Raw genomic sequence first — 22,918 nt, forward strand, 5'->3', positions numbered from 1 at the left:
TCAGAATTTTTTTTTGTACCCCCTCATATAAGGAGCGTGACGGTTATCAGACATCGCGCGATCACGGTGGTGTACACGAAGATGCCGCTTACTATTGTCAGACAGCATTAGCAGCATCTGACAGTTTCAAAGTGGCCCCATTGTGAGTCTCCATTTGGCCGGCTGGTCGAATCGTGCAGATACCCAGATTTTTGGAGAATGATGATGTGGCAATGGCCCGATGTTGGACGGCATGGGAATGCGAGGGCAAGCATACTAGTCGTTAAAGTTCTGGTTGAACGCGTCTGACCACCACAAAGGAGGATCACCGTATTGTGCACCAGGCACGTTAACCACTTCACATTTTGCTCTTGCTATCCGAGAACAATTAATGGACTGCTTACGAATAGCGTCGCATTGTGCTCAGCCATGAATCACGGTTCTCTACTATCCTGGTGAGCATGGTGGCGACCTGAGAAGAGGTCCCATTCTTCCAGTGTTTTGGAGGGTCACAGCGGTGGTATTCCTGGCATCAAGGCATGGGGGCCATTTGTCGCGGCTGGCACTGACCGAGGAACTGGTTGATTCAAATGGCTCTGAGCATTATGGGACTTAACTTCTGAGGTCATCAGTCCCCTAGAACTTAGAACTACTTAAACCTAACTAACCTAAGGACATCACACACACCCATGCCCGAGGCAGGATTCGAACCTGCGACCGTAGTGGTCGCGCGGTTCCAGACTGTAGCGCCTAGAACCGCTCGGCCACCCCGGCTGGCCTGACCGAAGAACTCCTGATAGATCAACAGTACAGTACTTCCCGGACATCCTGCGTCATCATGGGTTACCTGTCACGTGACAGTACTGTATAATGCCATTTTTCAACAGGACACTGCTTCTCTGCAAATGAAATGTGTGCCTATGAACTGTCGGCGTGGTGTTGGGGTATTTCTGTGGTTACATTTGTCCCAGTAAAATGTGTGTGGCATCATGTCGGACGTAAACTCAGTCCCAGTGTCAGTATCCAGCATATCAAGGACCAGTTACAACAATTGTGGGACAACTTGACTCAGAAGAGTATTCAACGGCTTTATGACACTCTACACATCCGAATGAGTGCATGCATTCAGGACAGAGGTCGTGTGCATCGTTATACTGATAACTGGCTCATCCTGCCAAGTTCTCTGTAAATGTTATTCGATTTTGTGACCACTGAAATAAAATAGCATGTCTTGTCAATCCGTGAAGTTTCACTTCATTTACTCCTCGCCTTTTTGGGGGTTTCAGTGTTTGGTGGTTTTTTTTTTTTTTTACCACCAAGAGTTGCCAATAAAAATTTCTTCATTATACAGTGTGGAGAAAAATAGTTTAAAAATGGTTCGTTGTCAACCTACACAACATTAGTAATTTTGGTTCCTACAGGCAGCAATTATCCAGGTTGAAACTTCGTGACACAGTTTTTCTTCACCCTGTATAGACAGTTTAGGTCACAGACCATCGTCATGAATCTTATAAAATATTTGCACTACCATCATATGACATCAACGATCTCTTTTTTGATATTTATGAGCGTCGTCTTACATTTTCTTATCAAAGACGTCAACTGATTCAAGCCGAACACTGGTACTCCAGGTGTTCCAGCAGCCTTTGTACGAGGGTTGGAACTTTAGTAGTGGCAACTATTTATTTACAGCTCGTACAAAACAGATACGTGTTTCAAAGTTTTACTGACCCTCAAAGTAGTCACCAGCATTGTGTATAACCCGTTGCCAGCGATGGGGAAGTCGTAGGATAACAGTTGTGTTGACAGTTCGAGCGGCGCGGCCTATTGTCCGACGAGTTCGTAGCAGTTCTGAAGCGAATGCCGTGAAGTGTTTTCTTCAGTTTAGAAATGGAGTTGAACTCACGAGGGCTTAAGTCAGGGGAGTGCAGTAGGTGGTATAGCACTTAGCAGACCCATCAATCAAACAAATCAGTAACAGCTTGCACTGCACGTGCTTGTGCATTGTCCTGCAAAAAAAAAAAAAAATGTGTGTGGAAATCTTATGGGACTTAACTGCTAAGGTCATCAGTCCCTAAGCTTACACACTAAATTATCCTGAGGACAAACGCACACACCCATGCCCGAGGGAGGACTCGAACCTTCGCCAGGACCAGCCGCACAGACCATGACTGCAGCGCCCTAGACCGCTCGGCTAATCCCACGCGGCCTCCTGCAAAATGATGATCAGGTCCTGCAGAATGTGTCAACACTTCTACCTCCAAGCTGATCCTAAGTTGTGTTCCAAAAACGAGCGGCATAGAGACAGAAGTGATGACACTTTCTGCAGGACCTGACCATCATTTTGCAGGACAATACTCAGGCACGTACAGTGCAAGCTGTAACGCGTTAAGAGAAGTATATGAGCGGAGCAGAGACGAATGGGGAATCATTCTACTGACGATAAGTGGCGCCGGCCGAAGTGGCCGTGCGGTTAAAGGCGCTGCAATCTGGAACCGCAAGATCGCTACGGTCGCAGGTTCGAATCCTGCCTCGCGCATGGATGTTTGTGATGTCCTTAGGTTAGTTAGGTTAAGCTAGTTCTAAGTTCTAGGGGACTAATGACCTCAGCAGTTGAGTCCCATAGTGCTCAGAGCCATTTGAACCATTTTGGCGATAAGTGGCGCAAATGCGGAAACGGCCGACTGAAGCGACTTTGACAAAAGCCAAATTGTTGTGGTCGAGTGCCTGGGAGAGAGCATATCGGGAAGCTGGTCGGTTGTTCGCGTGCTAGTTCGTGAGGATCTACGAAAAGTCGTTAAAGAATGCTGGAACCGTGAGTAAAGAATGCTGGAACCGTGAGTAGTCGGCGTCCATAGATCATCACAGAACATAGGAATCGGAGGCTTGCCCGGTCTCTAAAGCAGGGTAGGTGACAGAGTACGGTGCTGCCACAGGCAAAGCACCGTCCAGCACCCAGTGTTGAACATGGTGTTCCACAGAAAAGGAGTCCTACGTGCTCCCATGTTGACCCAACAACACCATAAATTACGATTACAATGGGCATGGAATCATGAGCAATAGAAGGCAGATTTCAGACTACCTAACAGATCAAAACGAAAATTTCTGTTCCGACACTGACAATGTTGAGTGTTTATGGAAAAAGTTCAAGGCAATCGTAAAATGCGTTTTAGACAGGTACGTGCCGAGTAAAACTGTGAGGGACGGGAAAAACCCACCGTGGTTCAACAACAAAGTTAGGAAACTACTGCAGAAGCTAAGAGAGCTTCACTCCAAGTGTAAACGCAGCCAAAACCTCTCAGACAAACAGAAGCTAAACGATGTCAAAGTTAGCGTAAGGAGGGCTATGCGTGAAGCGTTCAGTGAATTCGAAAGTAAAATTCTATGCACCGACTTGACAGAAAACCCTAGGAAGTTCTGGTCTTACGTTAAATCAGTAAGTGGCTGAAACAGCATATCCAGACACTCCGGGATGATGATGGCATTGAAACAGAGGATGACACGCGTATAGCTGAAATACCAAACACCTTTTTCCAAAGCTGTTTCACAGAGGAAGACCGCACTGCAGTTCCTTCTCTAAATCCTCGCACAAACGAAAAAATGGCTGACATCGAAATAAGTGTCCAAGGAATAGAAAAGCAACTGGAATCACTCAACAGAGGAAAGTCCACTGGACCTGACGGGATACCAATTCGATTCTACACAGAGTACGCGAAAGAACTTGCCCCCCTTCTAACAGCCGTGTACCGCAAGTCTCTAGAGGAACGGAAGGTTCCAAATGATTGGAAAAGAGCACAGGTAGCCCCAGTCTTCAAGAAGGGTCGTCGAGCAGATGCGCAAAACTATAGACTTATATCTCTGTCGTCGATCTGTTGTAGAATTTTAGAACATGTGTTTTGCTCGCGTATCATGTCGTTTTTGGAAACCCAGAATCTACTCTGTAGGAATCAACATGGATTCCGGAAACAGCGATCGTGTGAGACCCAACTCGCTTTATTTGTTCATGATACCCAGAAAATATTAGATACAGGCTCCCAGGTAGATGCTATTTTCCTTGACTTCCGGAAGGCGTTCGATACAGTTCCGCACTGTCGCCAGATAAATAAAGTAAGAGCCTACGGAATATCAGACCAGCTGTGTGTCTGGATTGAAGAGTTTTTAGCAAACAGAACACAGCATGTTGTTATCAAAGGGGGGAAATGTCTACAGATTAATTGTTGGTAAAGCGGGTGCCAGGTTGAGATTCATTGAGAGAGTCCTTAGAAAATGTAGTCCATCAACAAACGAGGTGGCTTACAAAACACTCTTTCGACCTATACTTGAGTATTGCTCATCAGTGTGGGATCCGTACCAGATCGGGTTGACGGAGGAGATAGAGAAGATTCAAAGAAGAGCGGCGCGTTTCGTCACAGGGTTATTTGGTAACCGTGATAGCGTTACGGAGATGTTTAGCAAACTCAAGTGGCAGACTCTGCAAGAGAGGCGCTCTGCATCGCGGTGTAGCTTGTTGTCCAGGTTTCGAGAGGGTGCGTTTCTAGATGAGGTATCGAATATATTGTTTCCCCCTACTTGTACCTCCCGAGGAGATCACGAATGTAAAATTAGAGAGATTCGAGCGCGTACGGAGGCTTTCAGACAGTCGTTCTTCCCGCGAACCATACGCGACTGGAACAGAAAAGGGAGGTAATGACCGTGGCACGTAAAGTGCCCTCCGTCACACACCGTTGGGTGGCTTGCGGAGTATAAATGTAGATGTAGATGTAGATTTAGATTTGACCGTGGATCAATGGAATAATGTCGATTAGTCAGATAAATCCCATTTATTGTTGAACCTGGTCGATGGTTGTGAATGTCATCCAGGCAAACGGCTGTAAGAAACATGCAGCTTGCAAGGGGCTGAGGCTGGTGGGAGCAATATTACGTTATAGGTGACATTAACCTGGGCTTCCATGGGACCTGCGGTAGTAACTGAAGGCACCGTGACAGCTGTGGACAACATGAACACTATTAGGGATTACCTGTAAGCCCCTTAACCTTGATGTCATACTCATCAGTGACTGCATCTTCTAGCAAGATAACTGTCCGTATCACAAGACCAGAATTGTGCTGCAGTGGTTTGAGAAAGCTGATAGTGAACTCACGTTGATGTCTTGACTATCAAATTCGGCAAATCTGAATCTGCTGAAACCCAACTGGGACGCTATCGGGCGCCAGCTCCCGGCTACAAACAAACCACCCGTAAATTACGGGAAGTGTGTGACCTATGTAGGCATCTGGTGCCACAAATCTCTGTAAACGTATGCAGTACTTGTCGTATCCATGGCACGCAGAATCACTGCTGAATTGCGTTCCAGAAGAGTACCACGCTTTTAAGTAGGTAGTCATAATGTTTTCGCTCATCAGTGTAGTTCTGAATGTAAGTAACCAATCTGTTACCTTTTACAGCTATGTTATTTTGGAGGTAATGCATTGTGAGACGTAACTGGTGATCGCTTTCCTGTAAATCATCTGCTAAGAACGTTCTTTATACTTGAATATATTCCATCTCACTACAATTCGTCTGTGGGAAAACTTCACCTCAGTGAAGGAACCATCAAAGTAAGTGGAATTGTTCAATGTGTGTGAAATCTTATGGAACTTAACTAATGGTTCAAATGGCTCTGAGCACTATGGGACTCAACATCTTAGGTCATAAGTCCCCTAGAACTTAGAACTACTTAAACCTAACTAACCTAAGGACATCACACACATCCATGCCCGAGGCAGGATTCGAACCTGCGACCGTAGCAGTCCCACGGTTCCGGACTGAAGCGCCTAGAACCGCACGGCCACCGCGGCCGGCTGGGACTTAACTGCTCAGGTCATCAGCCCATATGGAATTAATCCAGTAATGATTACCAGTGTTACAAACAAACATTCATAATTTCTGATCACAGTAGCCACATCATGTAATAGCACAAACTGCAACGCCGCACTGGGTAGCCGTGAGGTCTAGGGCGTCTTGTCACGGTTCGCGCGACTCCCCCCGTCGGAGGTTCGAGTCCTCCCTCGGGCATGGGTGTGTGTGTTGTCCTTAGCGTAAGTTAGATTAAGTAGTGCGTAAGCGTAGGGACCGATGACCTCTGCAGTTTGGTCCCTTAGGAACTTATCTCAAATTCACAAATTTTACAAACTGCAGTAACAAATTCCCAAAAACACAGGTGTGAGAGATTCCTATGATCAGTCGTCAACGAATAGTCAAGTCTGTCTGCAAAATCTGATACGGAATATTGAATTATAAAGTGATAAACAGTGGTTTCATTGTGAGATCGACTCGTAAGAAAAAATAATAATCCAATAAACGGCAGAGGGAAAGTCGTTGGACTGCGGGAATAAATGGAGGGTGGTCACTGTCGAACCATAATGATTGGAATAAGAAAGAAAGAAGAAACATTATTGCTTAATGTACCGTCAACGATGATAGTATTAGAGACGAATCACAAACTTGGTCGATCTATCGCGGAGTTCAGCATAATCAGTGTAGGGAAACCACTGAAGACCTAAGTAAAGATGCCTTGACGCATATTTCAAATCCATTCCTTTCAAATCCACGTTTGAATGGAACAAAACAGAAAAGAATATTTTCGTAATAGAGTAAAAGAAAGCCATAGAATAAAGATTGTTAACAGAATTACCTTCAAGTATTGATGAAATTATTATTATTTTTTTTTTATAACTCAGACATCACATAATTTCTGTTCAGTTCATTGTGTTTACTGTAAAATTCATGCAACTGTTATCACTCATAGTTCGTTGTTATTGTTTAGTCATGTTTTTTTTTTTTCAAATGAACTGTTATTCCTGCGTATCTAGTGCTTCAAAATGCTAATATTCGCATACACGCAGTTCTCGTAGTCACTAGTATATCGGATTTAGACACACAAAGCCGCCGCAAAAATAATGATTGATTGGTTGTAATTTCCTCTTGTCTACGATTTTCTGACGTCCTCGTCAAGGTTCTGAAATAGTACATTATTTCGCGTCAGCTGAGAGTTACCCGACTGCTCACTAAAATTAATGCTAATAATATTGCTAACAAGTTTGTCGACAAGCAAATAACGTCGTCTTCTTATTTAAGACCCTACCTACGTGTGTAATGCTCTCATTTGTCAAGACCATCGGGAGGCTGGAGCAGCGCAACTCTATAACGCTCAACCCGTAACCGGGACAAGCCAGATTAAAGACCCGATCGGGCCATATTGATTTCGGGGATACGGAAGCTAGAAGGCGGTGGAGGGGGTGGCGTTTAACGTCCCTTCGACTTGGAAGTCATCAGGAGCGAAGCACTAGCGTAATTAGCTTGGGACAGAGGGAGGGATTGGCCATGGCCGCTTCGAAGGAACCGTCCTAACTTTCGTCTAGGGTGATGTATGGATCCCACGGAAAACGACGTTCGGGAGGGCTTCGCAGCTGTCTGAAGCTTGCTCCCAGGTTACTTTTGATGCGGCTTTTCTTCCATGCTTCTTCTGTGTCCGTGTATTATCATACGTCCTCTTGGTTAGCCACAGCCGTCAGTTTTTAGTCTCTCGGTTTATTAGTTACTTATTTTAACATACGCCAGTCTGTCTGAAATTTTGACCTCTGTAAAACAAAAAACCGATCGTGATTACTAAATACTGCGCACAGTGTGCCATCGTTCTGTTTTTTTATTGATTTTGTGTGTGGAAAACGCTAAGTTGATGTACATCTTACGACCTATTAACAAGATCATACCCACCCGTACATTTAAATTTGAAATATTCAGTTCCATTCAAATAGTTTCGTGAGTAATCTGCTCCTTCAAACAACAGGTCTTAGTAGCAGAAAATTCTACATACTTGAAAATTATTGCGTATGCTGCGTGAAACAAAAGGAGTCAAGCAATTTAAAAATGTACATATGTATCTGCAGTCAAAAGATGAGCCTGGATGTCCGTTTCACGCAACTAAAGTACAGTTATTGAGATTTATAGCAAATAGTTGAGTTTCTTTAGATAGTCGCTCAACACTGATGATCAGGGATCCAGAATACAATGACGGAAATAGAATACAAGAGTAACTATTTACACGTAACTTACTGCTACGCATAGACACAAATAACAAATTAATATAATGAGTAAATAGGAGCCGGCCGGGTGGCCGAGCGGTTCTAGGAGCTACAGTCTGGAACCGCGCGACCGCTACGGTCGCAGGTTCGAATCCTGCCCCGGGCATGGATGTGTGTGATGTCCTTAAGTTAGTTAGGTTTAAGTAGTTCTAAGTTCTAGGGGACTGATGACCTCAGCTGTTAAGTCCCATAGTGCTCAGAACCAGTAAATAGGATAGTGGTGAAAGAGATAAAAACAGATTGTGTACCACACAGCTCAAAGTAGTGCATTAATCTCTACTTACGTTATAGCCGGCCGAAGTGACCGTGCGGTTAAAGGCGCTGCAGTCTGGAACCGCAAGACCGCTACGGTCGCAGGTTCGAATCCTGCCTCGGGCATGGATGTTTGTGATGTCCTTAGGTTAGTTAGGTTTAACTAGTTCTAAGTTCTAGGGGACTAATGACCTCAGCAGTTGAGTCCCATAGTGCTCAGAGCCATTTGAACCATCTACTTACGTTATAATCAAAAACTGAGGTGTATAAAATATTTTTGAGCTTCCTTCTGATTGGTCATTTGACGTGTGTGATAGTTTTTAAAGAAATACACAATAAAATATTATAAAATTTGAAAAAAAAATCCTAAAGATAACAATTCATTCGTATATTCAGTGCGTACGTAAGGTCAGGGCTTGTGGCTCATAATAAACTCTCTTTTTATGTCATGCCGAGAACAATGAGTTGCAGTCGTCCATAAGAAACGATTTCCTAGTTCGTAAAATTTTGCATTAGTCCTTCTCTTTTGTTTAGACGGCTGCTCTTATTTATGAAGTGTAGATTTCAACGCTTCTGACTGTGAAAAGTACATTTAGAATATGGTGTTTTTGCTATGTCTATGAGCACAGTGAAAAGGAAATGAAGAGGGTGCCTCACAGATATTTTTCCCGTGTAATCATACGATTACCGCAGTTAGTGCCTTACTGCCCCTTTGCATCAGAAATAGGAGTAACGTTTAGACTAACATAAAAACTACCGTACAATCTGGTTATGAGAAGTTTATGCGCAGCAAATTCAATGCTCTTGACGAGCCAAATTCCGACGATTCAGTTTCATTCAAAGCCGGGATTCGAATTAACTATCTGGCGCACGACAGTTATCTCCTTATCAGATGTAACGACGTCAGAGGCGGAAACTATCGTCGAATTCTAACAAGCTCTTCCCTTTGCTTGACGTAAAGACCCACAGTAAAATTCGCCCTGAAGCACTTTGCCATTGTCGTGTTTGATTTTGTTTCCTAAATTTAAGCAACACAAATGTGAGTTAACAGTATCCTGAAGGATTTTTTTTTCCAGTGTTTCATAGGGAATCTTACGGAATTAGTTAGAATGGAACAGCCAGCCAATTTCCCTTCGCAACGTCTCTTGCAAAAGGATTACGCTGTAACGGTTCATACTAATTGCCGCCTTCTTGTTACCATTCTCGTCGCATATTTTTCGCGTGCACCTGCAGCAGCTAAAATGGCGTAGAAAAATCTGCTGCAGCTACTCTTCCTCCTTTTAGAGATTAAAATACTTCTGCGAACGTTGTTCTCGTTCCTCCTGTTCCTAGAAGAAAGCGACGTCTGATGACCTTTCCATTTTGTCGAACTGTAAGCCAGGATAACAATGCCGCATCCAAGATGAATTCTTACGACCGAAGTAAGACGGCCCAAAAAGTAAATACCTCAGTATACTTCCCTCCAGCCTTTCACAAGACTAAATGTAGAATGTTACTAGAGGAGTGTTGTGTGGCAGAGGAATAGATAATTTATAAAAAAAGAACGTGCGTCTAACTCGGAATAGGTCTTGTGTAAATAAGTGTGAAATAAAGATAGCTTCAGTTGGTACTGAGCTAAGGCTTAAGTAAAATAATTAATGACATGTGAATTACTATTATTTTATGTATTATTGGTTCAAAAACAATGAAATAACGTCTGACAGTTTAAAATATATTTCGGAAAAAAGCTACCACTGACATAAGTTTCTGTTTGTTTCTTTCCCAATAGTTAGAGATCGGCGTGAAAATTTTTAATAACAATATTCTGTACATGTAATTATTAAGGTATATTTGATTGGCTCCGCAAAGACTGTTAGCATTTGTGTGACAGATCACTGTCAGCATTGTCTTACAGTCGCATAACCTAAGTCACTGAGAGAGGTTGTTCTGTGACCGGCGAGAAAGGAGAGACGATAGCGCGCAAATTCTATCGATGATAATACCTTGCATCAACAGATTTCCTACTTTTACAAAAATGATAGAACAAAATACTTTGTAACTCATTTTATACAAAAATAAATATTACATTAAATGCGCGATGGTTTAATACAGAAATTTCTTTGCTTCGTGGTATCTGGCCCACAGAACACGCGAATGTGCTTCCGCCGTATGGTTACAAATTACATTTTTTCGATGTTTCACTTTGATACGTGAACATGGGCGTTCATACCATTATTGTTTCTTTTTGTAACAGATAACTGCAACTGTCCTCCGATGGTGTTAACATTTTGCCGTCCGCACGTCTCGTACAAATTTCTTCCCTTGGTGCCGGCAGCGTTAATTCGGATTACTTGGCTTGTCGCCGGCCGTTCTTGACATTATCGGGAGATTATAAATTGTTACGCTTTACTAATCTCGTCATTAGGTCTCATAAGTTCTCAACCCTGTTCCCCTACTTTCACGAAATTTCAAATATATATATACATAAATAAATACAAAATTTGTTTCATATATTTGTTTATTTGCATTGTCTTTGCTACTTAGCATTTCTCTTTCGTATGATATGCAGCAAAAGAGTCTACAAGATGTGACGGAACTCCACAAGACTTGCACATAAAGTTTGTTGTTCTTTTTTTGTTTCTGGAACATACATGGCAGTTTTTTCGTTTCCGTTTCTTCATTTCGGAAATACCTAGGCCTATTAGTTGGTGTTGCTTTATATGACCGAAAGGTCTGTCAACCGGATCATGATGAGACGTACGCGATGTAGTGGCAACCTCTGAAGTTTTGATCAGCGCATTCATTGTAAATGAGCGTATCGTCTCTTTCGTCTGCCATGATGAAACGGCACAAGTACTTATAAAAACAAAAAAATTGTTAACGTGTGTAACTTATTGTTACCTAAACAAAATACCAGCAGAATGCAAAAGATACTAAAGTGCTGTCGCCGGCCACTGAGCGATACTATGCTCACGACACCACTGTGGTGTCGCCGGACGGAAGAGTGTTAGGAGAGATAATGCGTTACCTCTGTTCTGACTGAAAATTCTATGTCGACTTGTTTTTCTGATAACTTTGTAATACGCAGCTCGAAAAAAAATTAGTAGAGCCTGAAAGACGATGTCGATTTTGATCCCGCGACAGTCTATTTGACATAGAGGACCATAGATGTAAGGACAAATGTTTTAGTGTTGTCCGCCAGAGCGCCATCACTGTCTTTCCTATAAAAGGGAACGACCACGGCCATTCGAGGCGCAGTGGGATGCAGGAATAGAGCGAGTAGTTGACATACCAAGAAGATGAACACATTGTTTTCTACAGTTGACTGAGAGAGTTTAAAAGGGGACGAAATTTGGCCTATCGAAGGACGAGTTGATTCTTCCAGCGACCTGTCATCCAAAAGAGACGTGTTTCGTTAGTTACGCAGTAAAGTTGGCAACGGTGAACGTATTAGCTTTCTCAGTGTGAAACGCAACGTCCTGGCACAGGCCACCCCAAGCATCGGCATATTGCCACACACTACAGCTTTCACACCAGAGATAAGAACAGATATAATAGTCTACACGAAATGTTGCGAACCGATTAGAGTGGGAATATGCTTCTAACGAGTCTCCAACACACGCCACAGCATCGGTGTATACATATTGACTGGTGCTCTCAGTTGATCAATTGAAGCACATCAAAGGCGTTTTCTGCAGCGATGAAAGCAGAATCTTCCTGCACACGAGCATCTAAGACATAGGTCCCTTCATACAATGAAGGCTTTCACGAGCGGATGGTACTGTTGTTGATAATTCTTCCGAGCTATATGGCCGTGGTTCATGGAATTCTCTATTCCTAACGTTTCGTCCAACGTAGTATTGGACGAAACGTTAGGAATAGAAGAATTCCATGGACCACGGCCATATAACCCGGTAGAATTATCAACAATAGGTCCCTTCAGCTCTGTCTCGAAGATTGCATTCGTCCAAGATACACTGGCCTCTCCAAAGATGTCTATGGGCTCGTCATGTAATTCGCATAAATGACAGGCCGCTGATCAGCGTAAGCGGTGATGGTGCTCTTTAGCGACCCAGATGGATTCCACAGGACTTACATCAGGCGAATTTCGTCGTCGAGACATCAACGTGGGTTCACTATAATCCCCTGAAACCATTGTAGCACGAATCTGGCTCCGAGACACGGGCAATCATACTGCTGAAAGATGACGTGCCCATCGGGTTTTAGCATGTGAAAAACAAGTCTCCTCTCTGTGCAGGGAACGTTGACAAGCGCTTGGTACGCGTATAACGTCGCTCGATTAGTTTTTCTGTCGTAATTACAACAGGAAGGTGATTCCTTGGTACAACATGGTAATGCTCGACTACACACTGCCCGTGAAGCTCGCCTTAATCTGTAAGGCCTACAGCAACCACTGTGGCCAGTTCTGTTGCCAAACTTATCTTCAGTCGAGCACGACTGGATGGCAGGTGATCCTTACACAACTCCTACAGAGCTTCTCGAGCAGGTTTGAAATATCGTACACGAAAACAACAGGCGTCACCTGTACAGTCGACCGCATGTCAGGATTAGTGAATGTATTGCCGCCTGTGGAGCCTACACCTCATACTAATAAGGGTATTTCAGAATGAATCCACATCTGATATCTCAGAACGCTTTAAGCTATTGTCTGTAAGTGTAATCATTTCAACTGCTCTCTATGTATTGTTTCTGAGTTCAGTTTCGAATGCGAATTGGAAAGTTCTCAAAGGAGTATACACTGATAAACCAAAACATACTGACCACCTGTTTACTAGCTTGTTTGTCCGACTTTGGAACGAAATACATCACTGATTCTGCGTATCAAGGATCCGACAGTTTGGTGATAGGTTTTTGGAGGTATGTGGCATTAGATGTCTATGCGCAGGTCATGTAATTGACATAAATAACAGGCTGCTGATCAGCCTAAGCGGTGATGGCGCTCTATAGCGACCCAGATGGGGTTGGGTTGTTTGGGGAAGAAGACCAGACAGCAAGGTCATCGGTCTCATCGGATTAGAGAAGGATGGGGAAGGAAGTCGGCCGTGCCCTTTCAGAGGAAACATCCCACGTTTGCCTGGAGTGATTGAGGGAAATAACGGAAAACCTAAATCAGGATGGCCGGACGCGGGATTGACCCGTCGTCCTCCCGAATGCGAGTCCAGTGTCTAACCACTGCGCCACCTCGCTCGGTGACCCAGATGGATTCCACAGGATTTACACCAGGCGAATTTGGTCGTCGAGACATGGACGTTGGTTCACTATAATGCTCCTGAAACCACTGTAGCACGGATCTGGCTCAGAGATACGGACAATTGTACTGCTGAAAGTTGACATCGCCGTCAGGGAAGACATCAAGCATGAAAGGATGCTGATGGTCCACAGGTGTCAGCGTGTCTTCGATTACTACCACAGGTCCCATGCAAGCGCAGGAGAGTGTCTCCCATAGCATAATACTGCTCCCACCAGCCTGCGTCCGTCGTGCGCTGCATGTTTCGAACCGGCATTCACCTCGATGACGGCGTTTGTGGACACGACCATCGACCTTGTGTGGCAAAAATGAGATTCACCCGAAGAGCCGCCACGTTTCCATTGATAGACGATCGAATTCCCATAGTCTCGCGTCTACTGTAATAATAACTGAAGATGTCGTTGGGTCAACATGTGAACACGTAGGGAAGTCTACAGCGGAGCTCCATGTTCAGCAATGTATGATGAACTGAGTGCTCCGAAACACTTGTGCGTGCACCAGCATTGTCCTCTTTCGGCAAAGATGCCACAGATCACCGTGATGGTGATGTTGGTTTGTGGGACGCTCAACATCGAGGTCATCAGCGCCCATGCCACTTCCCGAATGATTGAGGACAACACAAACACCCAGTCCCCGGGTGGAGAAAATTTCCGACCCGGCCGGGAATCGAACCCGGGACCCCGTGATCCAGAGATAGGAACGCTAGCCACTAGACCACGAGCTGCGGACTACAGATCACCATCTATCCTACTTTACAGGACAGACAAGCCTCCGAACCCCACATTCTGTGAAAAGTCGTGGACGTCCAACCATTTAGTATGTAGTGGTAGTTTCATTGCCCTCCTCCGTCTTTCTGTATATGTTCACGACAATAGCACGTGAACATTCGACCAGCTTCACCGTTTTAGGTATACTCTTTCACAGGCTCTGCGTAATAATAATCTGCCGTTCGTGAAAGTCGCTTATCTCAGTGGATTTCCCCATTTGAAGCCCATATCTTCGCTATAGTGATCCCCCGTTCGTGTCTGCTCCACTTACATACTTTTCATAGTGCGTCGCGCACCCACATCGCTACTAGGCGGCATCCAACGGTGGGCAGTGCTCAAAATGATTTGGCTTATCAGTGTAGATTATTTACTTGTCTTCGCATTTTCGCCTGGTAAGATAAGAACCTTCAGGATTTCTCTTACATCTAAGCAGACATCTAAGTGAGTCCACATTAGGATCTGTGTAGTGCGTGAACAGTATACTGTATAATCGTAACGTATTATTCTGGCCAACATTCAGTTTTAGAGTATATATTAACGGAATATTACTGAACTTTCTTGTGGCTCTGTTTATAACAAATATTTTCTTTCTTTACAGGTACGTACACCGCAACGACTGCTTCCGCTTAGGTATGGAAATAGTAAAATACTTTTATTGATTCGTTTATTAGTATTGGTACACTCTAACGTTGGTTAGTAACATTGATGTATTCCATAGAGCAGCCACTATCCAAAATGTCCGCTTCTATGAGGGCCTTCAAAAAAAGTGAGTTATACAAGTCGTCCCACGCTAAGACCAGTGCGCAAGAAGAGGGGCGCAGTCACACAAGGGAGCAGATGTTGTTTTTCCTGCAGATACAGTTCTACTGCTGTACAAACGACTGGTGCATAACAGTGTAGGGGGTGAAATGGGGCAGCAACTGCAAACTTGTAGGCGGGACAAATGGTGCAAATGGCTCTGAGCACTTCTGAGGGGTTGTGTTGTTTGCGGGAGGAGACCAAACAGCGAAGTCATCGGTCTAATCTGAGTAGGGAAGGATGGGAAAGGAAGTCGGCCGGACCCTTTCAAAGGAACCATCCCGGCATTCGCCTGGAGGGATTTAGGAAAATCACTGACTTCTGAGGTCATGAGTCCCCTAGAACTTGGAACTACTTAAACCTAACTAACGTAACGACATCACACACATCCATTCCCGAGGCAGGATTCGAACCTGCGACCGTAGAGGTCGCGCGGTTCCAAACTGTAGCGCGTAGAACCGTTCGGCCACCTCGGCCGGCTGTAGGCGGGACAGTAAATGTCTTGTGGGCGAAGCTGTTTCGCCGTGAAATTCTGGCATTAAATGGACCAGATGAAGTGCCACGTTGAGCCGTAATGAAATGGAGCCAACAATTTGACAAAGGACGCACAGACGTGGTTGAGGCTGATTTTGAAGGAAGGCCATCGACATTGAAAACAGATAATAATGTCCGGGCAGTCTAGGAACTGTTTTGCAGCAGCCTCAGGTAAGAGATTTTCCGACGATAATTATGTTCACGGAGAGGTTCTCGCATGGCTCCGTAACAAAAGAGCGATTTCTTGTCGTCGAGGAATTGGACGATAGGTAGAACATCCCAACCGTTCTTTACAGAAACTTGGAGACGATGTCGAAAAACAGCGTCATGTGTCAGCATCAGAAAAATGGTTCACATGGCTCTAAGCACTATGGGACTGAACATCTGAGGTCATCAGTCCCCTAGAGTTAGAACTGCTTAAACCTAACTAACGTAAGGACATAACACACATCCAAGCCCGAGGCAGGAGACGAACCTGCGACCGTAGCAGGCGCGCGGTTCCGGACTGAAGCGCCTAGAACCGCTCGGCCACAGCGGCCGGCTTGTCAGCATTACATTGACGTGTAGTGCAGCATTCGATAAAGTCATGATAAAGTGCAACTTGCTTTCTGAAATCCCCTCGTGTCTCGTATCCTTCGTATCACTTAAGGTGATGAGCCAAAACATGGTGACCACCTGCTTAATAGTTTGTTTGTCCGTCTTCGGAAAGAAATATATTACTCATTCTGCGTATAAGCGGCCCGACAGTTTGTTGGTAGGGTTGTGGAGGTTTGTGGCATTAGATTTCTACGCACATGTCATGTAATTCACGTAAATAACGGGCCGCTGATCTGCTTACGCGGTGATGGCACCCGATAGCTACCCTGATGGGGGGTTGCATCGGGCGAATTTGGTCGTCGAGACATCAATGTGAGTTCGCTATATTTCTCCTCAAACCATTGTAGCGCGGTTCTGGCTCCTAAACACGGACAATTATACTGCTGAAAGATGACATCACCGTCAGGAAAAACATCACGCACGAAGGGATGTCGGAGGTTCGCAGCTGTCAGCGTGTCTTAGATTACTACCACAGGTCCCATGGCAGCACAAGAGAATGTCTCCCGCAGCATAATACTGCTTCTACCGGCCAACGTCCGTGGCGTGCCGCTCGCTTCGAGCCTCCGTTCATCTCGATGATGGCGTTTGTGGAGACGATCAGCGACGTAGTGTAGCAAAAATGATTCACCAGCCGGCCGCGGTGGTCTAGCGGTTCTAGGCGCTTCAGTCCTGAACCGCGCGACTGCTACTGTCGCTAGTTCGAATCCTGCCTCGGGCATGGATGTATGTGATGTCCTTAGATTAGTTAGGTTTAAGTAGTTCTAATTTCTAGGGGACTGATGACCTCAGATGTTAAGTCCCATAGTGCTCAGCGCCATTTGAACCATTTTGTGATTCACCCGAAGAGCCGACAAGTTTCCAATGATCGACGATCGAACCCCGATGGTTCAGCCCAGTGCAGTCGTTAACTGACGATGTCGTTGACTCAACATGTCAATATGTATGGGCGGCCTGCTGCGGACCTCCATGTTCACACTGTACCATGAACGGTGTGCTCCGAAACACTTGCGCGTGCAACAGCAGTGTGCTCTTTGGCAGAGATGCCACAGATTAGCATCTATCCTAGTTCACAGGGTAGCCAAGCCTGCGAACGCCACATTCTGTGACAAGTCTGGACGTCCAACCAATCAGCTCGTAGCGGTAGTTTCATTGTCCTACCTCTTTCTGTAGCTGCTCACGATAGCGTCACGTGAACATTCGAACAGCTTCGCCGTTTTCGAGGCATTTGTTCACAGGCTCTGCGTAATAATAATAATCTACCCTTCGTCAGACTCGGCTATCTCAATGGATTTCCCCATTTGCAGCCCATATTTTCGCTAGGGTGATCCCCCGGTTCGTGTCTGCTCCGCTTGCATATTTTTGCTACCGTGTCATGTGCTCGCAACGGCCGGCCGCTGTGGCCGAGCGGTTCTATGCGCTTCAGTCTGGAACCGCGTGACCGCTACGGTCGCAGGTTCGAATCCTGCTTCGGGCATAGATGTGTGTGATGTCCTTACGTTAGTTAGGTTTAAGTAGTTCTAAGTTCTAGGGGACTGATGACCTCAGCAGTTAAGTCCCGTAGTGCTCAGAGCCATTTGAAACATTTTTTTATTATTTATTTATTTATTTATTTATTTATTTTTGGTCTAGTGTCAACGTGAACTGTGTTGAATCTACGCTAACGGAAAAGAAAATTAACAGGAAAAGTTAGCTGCAGAGAAAGTAGGTTAATGGTTCTGAGCACTATGGGACTTAACATCTATGGTCATCAGTCCCCTAGAACTTAGAACTACTTAAACCTAACTAACCTAAGGACAGCACACAACACCCAGCCGTCACGAGGCAGAGAAAATCCCTGACCCCGCCGGGAATCGAACCCGGGAACCCGGGCGTGGGAAGCGAGAACGCTACCGCACGACCACGAGATGCGGGCAGAGAAAGTAGATCAATTGACTGAGAAAATAATGAAATCAAATAAGCGTGACTACAAGTGAGGGAAGAAGTGTATAATAAGCGTAAGTTGTTGTTGTGGGAGGAACGTGAGTATTTCTGATTTTCTGCCAGCGAGTTAGTTCGTTAACTAATACGTATGTTAGGGACCTTATACATTTGTCCGACGAAATAAAACATCACCAAAACTCCCACTTGCAAAATAATGCGGAACTGAGAGTAACGTTATTTCGTTCTTGCCGTAAACTGTACTAAATTACGTACAAAAAAAAGAAAATTCCCCGGAAACAATTCTTTCTTTTTTCAGACAATTTAGGCATATTATTATTAGTAGTAGTAGTAGTATTATTTGCATTGGCTGTATTTGGATAAATATGTTAAGCATAACTGTTAAAGAGCAGGTACTATTAATTCCACACTCCCGTATTTGTCTACTGGGTGATCAAAAAGTCAGTATAAATTTGAGAACTGAATAAATCACGGAATAATGTAGATAGAGAGGTACAAACTGACACACATGCTTGGAATGACATAGGGTTTTATTAGAACCAAAAAAAAATACAAACGTTCATAAAATGTCCGACAGATGGCACTTCATCTGATCAGAATAGCAATAATTAGCATAACAAAGTAAGACAAAGCAAAGATGATGTTTTTTACAGGAAATGCTCAATATGTCCACCATCATTCCTCAACAATAGCTGTAATCGAGGAATAATGTTGGGAGCAGCACTGTAAAGCATGTCCGGAGTTATGGTGAGGCATTGGCGTCGGATGTTGTCTTTCAGCATCCCTAGAGATGTCGGTCGATCACGATACACTTGCGACTTCAGGTAACCCCAAAGCCAGTAATCGCACGGACTGAGGTCTGGGGACCTGGGAGGCCAAGCATGACGAAAGTGGCGGCTGTGCACACGATCATCACCAAACGACGCGCGCAAGAGATCTTTCACGCGTCTAGCAATATGGGGTATTTTATTTTTTGGTTCTAATAAAACCCCATGTCATTCCAAGCATGTGTGTCGATTTTTACCTCTCTATCTACATTATTCCGTGGTTTATTAAGTTTTCAAATTTATACTGACTTTTTGATCACCCAGTAAATTTAAGTTTTTGAACACCCAGAATGTATACCCGCGAGCCGCCACTGCAAGAAACTAGGCAATTTATAGGCTGTTAACAGTACATACATGTGTAGGAGGGTCTGGAGTTCGGGTCTGGAGTTTGTGTCTGAAGTTTCTGTCACAGCACACTAGCACTCAACATGTCCGTCTTTGCGAATGCGGCGCGTATCATATCTCGCGTCCATGTTGCGCTACGTGGCACGAAGCATTTCGAACTGATTCGCTGAAAGGCCGCTATAATCTGATTCTGTTGTCTTTGTGCATACACTGTTGACTTAATGTAGTTCCAAGAAGAAAAAAATCTGTTGGAATTAGGTCGGTGCTATTAGGAGGCCATGGGATGGGTACACCAGCGATCCTTGAATGCCGGCCGTAATGGCCGAGAGGTTCGAGGTGCTACAGCTCGGATCCGCGTGACCGCTACGGTAGCAGGTTCGAATCCTGCCTCGGGCATGGATGTGTGTTATGTCCTAAGGTTAGTTAGGTTTAAGTGGTTCTAAGTTCTAAGGGCCTGATGACCTGAGAAGTTACGTCCCACAGTGCTCAGAGCCATTTCAACCATTTGATCCTTGAATATCTGGTTTGATTTCATCCGTACTGGGTGACTCCATGCGGTGGAGCGCCGTTCTGTTGGTAGATAACCATGGCCAGTATCCCGTCTTGCTAGAGTTGAGGGACCAAATACTGCTCGAGTATTTTAAGGTAATTGACGGCATGAACAGTCGCCACCCCAAAAAATAATGAACAGAAGACTTTCTCATGTGTCACCTCGCATCACTCGTTCACATCAGGACTCTGTTTGGCGTTCGTACGAGGCATGTGGATTCTTGGTTCCCCAAATGTCGCAATTCTGCGTTTACACGGCCACTCACGTGAATGTAGCTTCTTCGGTGAACTTAAATCGATTTAGCCATAGATCGTCCGCTTCCTGCCGCTCACACATCATAACAAACTGGAGACGAACTCCATATTTCGCCTGTGTCAGTGCTTGCGTGCACTGAACAGGGCATGTATACGTGTTCAGCTACAGTAACACTCTTGTGACTTGTTGTATATGGCGTTTTAAGCTCTGCTGATAAGAGGCAGAGTGCCTATAGTGGACTGTGTGAGTCATGGCTTGTCGAATATCTTCGTCCTTGTTTCTGCCACGCTCCTTTCCGTCTGTGTGAGGCATCTGTAGTCCATTTTCGAATAACACGCTGTACCAGTTACTAATGTCTCCATGTGATGGGACATACCAACATTGTACCGACGTCTGAAAACTCGCGGGATCTCTAAGACACTCCTAAATTTCGCATACCATACGACACACTGAGCGTCTCTCTCTCTCTCTCTCTCTCTCTCTCTCTCTCTCTCTCTCTCTCTCTCTCTCTCTCTCTCCCCCTCTCTCTCTCTCCCCCCCCTCTCTCTCTCCCCCCCTCTCTCTCTCTCCCCCCCTCTCTCTCTCTCCCTCCCTCCCTCGATCTCTCACCCTGTCTCCCTCCCCCCTTCCCCGCCCCTCTCTCTCCCCCCTCCCCCTCCCCTCCCCTCTCTCCCCCACTCCCCCCTCCCCCTCTCTCTCCCCCACTCCCTCCCTCCCTCTCTCCCTCCCTCCCTATCTGCTCCTCCTCGTCTCCTTCCATATCCTCCTTCTCTCTGCAAATTGTCACCCCCATGTCTAAAGTACTTTGCTGGTTCTTACTCCAAAATTATTTCTTTCCAGATTTTAAGTAATATGTGTACCAATTCGGCTGAAATCGTCCAGTAGTTGAGAAGGAGCAATTTACCCACACCTTTGTCTGCGTTCGCAGGTGTCAATATATTTCACATATTTTAATACATTTCACATATATTTTTACACGGGCTTCACCTATATCTCTGGCTAATTACGCCGTGCACTTTCGCTTTCTCGCGACTCAATGTTTATGACGTATCCTGTGACCTCCATGTCGTACGTTGATGTATTTGTGCATGCATGCTCAGTTGTATATGTGGATACTGTGTGAGAAATATATTGCGAATAGACCCGGTAGTAAATTAAAATTCCATTCTTGTTGTGGCAGTTTTACTGCACGAACAGCAAAAACGTAGTAAGCGATAAACCACTTTTTTTCCTTTCATCATTTTGGGGGCGGCGGTGGTATCAAGGAGAAAAAGTCTAGTAAACGTTTGAAATTACGTGTAAAGTCTATAAGTGCTCTCGTTTTGAAATACGTGTTTCCCAGACTGGCTCTTTTCGCGTCGTCAGCTAAGCTTCTTTCTCTCCCCACCCTATGAGAGGTAGGTATTTGTTAACACCACACTGGTTCTTTCCAGACAGCAAGTGATAAGCGTACCAAATTTGGTAGAAATCGATTCAGGGATTTAGGAGGAGATGTGATACATACATGCACTTTGACAATATGTGTGAGTTTTCCCCAAAAAGATGCAGTACGTGTTACAACTTTTGAAACAGAACATTTTTTTCCTATCATGTAGTCGATGTATTTGTCATTTTTGTACAGATAGATTTCAATCAAATTTCTTGGTCTCTCCGTGAGGCAGAAGATCTACACCTCGTCCACAGATCGTTTTGAAGGCGCACTGAGTTGTGCATTGAGGAAAATGGGCGCATGTTCAGTTAAATAATCATTCCACAACTAGAACACCTATCTGAACACTGCCAGTTATGTACAGCAAGTTGCACTCTCTCCTAAAACTGTGAAAATTTCTAGCTCCGTAAGTAAAATTCGTATATATTTGTTTTAAAATGATTTGTACACGTCTAGTTTAAATACAACGGCTACTCGATAGAAAGCAATAATTGTCTGTTTAAAAAATTATAACTCTTTGTGTAACTCTCTGTAAAATAACTAAACTATGTTCATAACTCTGCAGAAAGAGTAACGATTATTATGTTTACCTATTTAAATAAATATTTCTATCAATTACTATTTCGTTGCTTTTAGATAAAAACACGTTTATGACAAACACCCATGGAGATGTGATGTTAAATTACGATCTTCCCTCCATGTCCCTTTTTCGAGAGGACACTAGCAGTATAATTCATATCCACAGTGCGGCTTCACTCAAACGCCGATATACTGGTTTGTCAGAGTACGATTTTTTGTCGATTTATAACAAGCGGCGACTCGTTACCTACTCGTAACATTTAAAGCGACAACACATATTTCACAAAGAATTCCTAACAGAGCTTACTGTAACGCATATTTTCGCTGGCCTGTATCAGATTTCCAATTAAACAACTGTGGGTAAATTAAATACCAATTCAAAATTGTTACCCACGCTAGTGTATCAATCTACTTGCGCCGCTCTGAATACTTTGCTCATTGAATGCCACGTTTGAAATTTATCTCAGAGTACACGCCAAACCTATTCTTCATGCCATAAGTCTGTACAACATAGGACGCCATTAGTTTTCGGGCCCAGATTAATCTACAGAGGATTCTACAAATAAAGAAGAAACACGTGAAGCTCCTTGTTTGTGAATTCAGTACGTATATGAACGTACAGTTATTACATTGAACAGCACCACAACAGAACAAAACACGATAAGGAGTAACCGAGATAAAATTTTTAATGGAGCG

This window comes from Schistocerca americana, chromosome X (assembly GCF_021461395.2).
Source record: "Schistocerca americana isolate TAMUIC-IGC-003095 chromosome X, iqSchAmer2.1, whole genome shotgun sequence".
In the NCBI taxonomy this organism is placed as follows: Eukaryota; Metazoa; Arthropoda; class Insecta; order Orthoptera; family Acrididae; genus Schistocerca; species Schistocerca americana.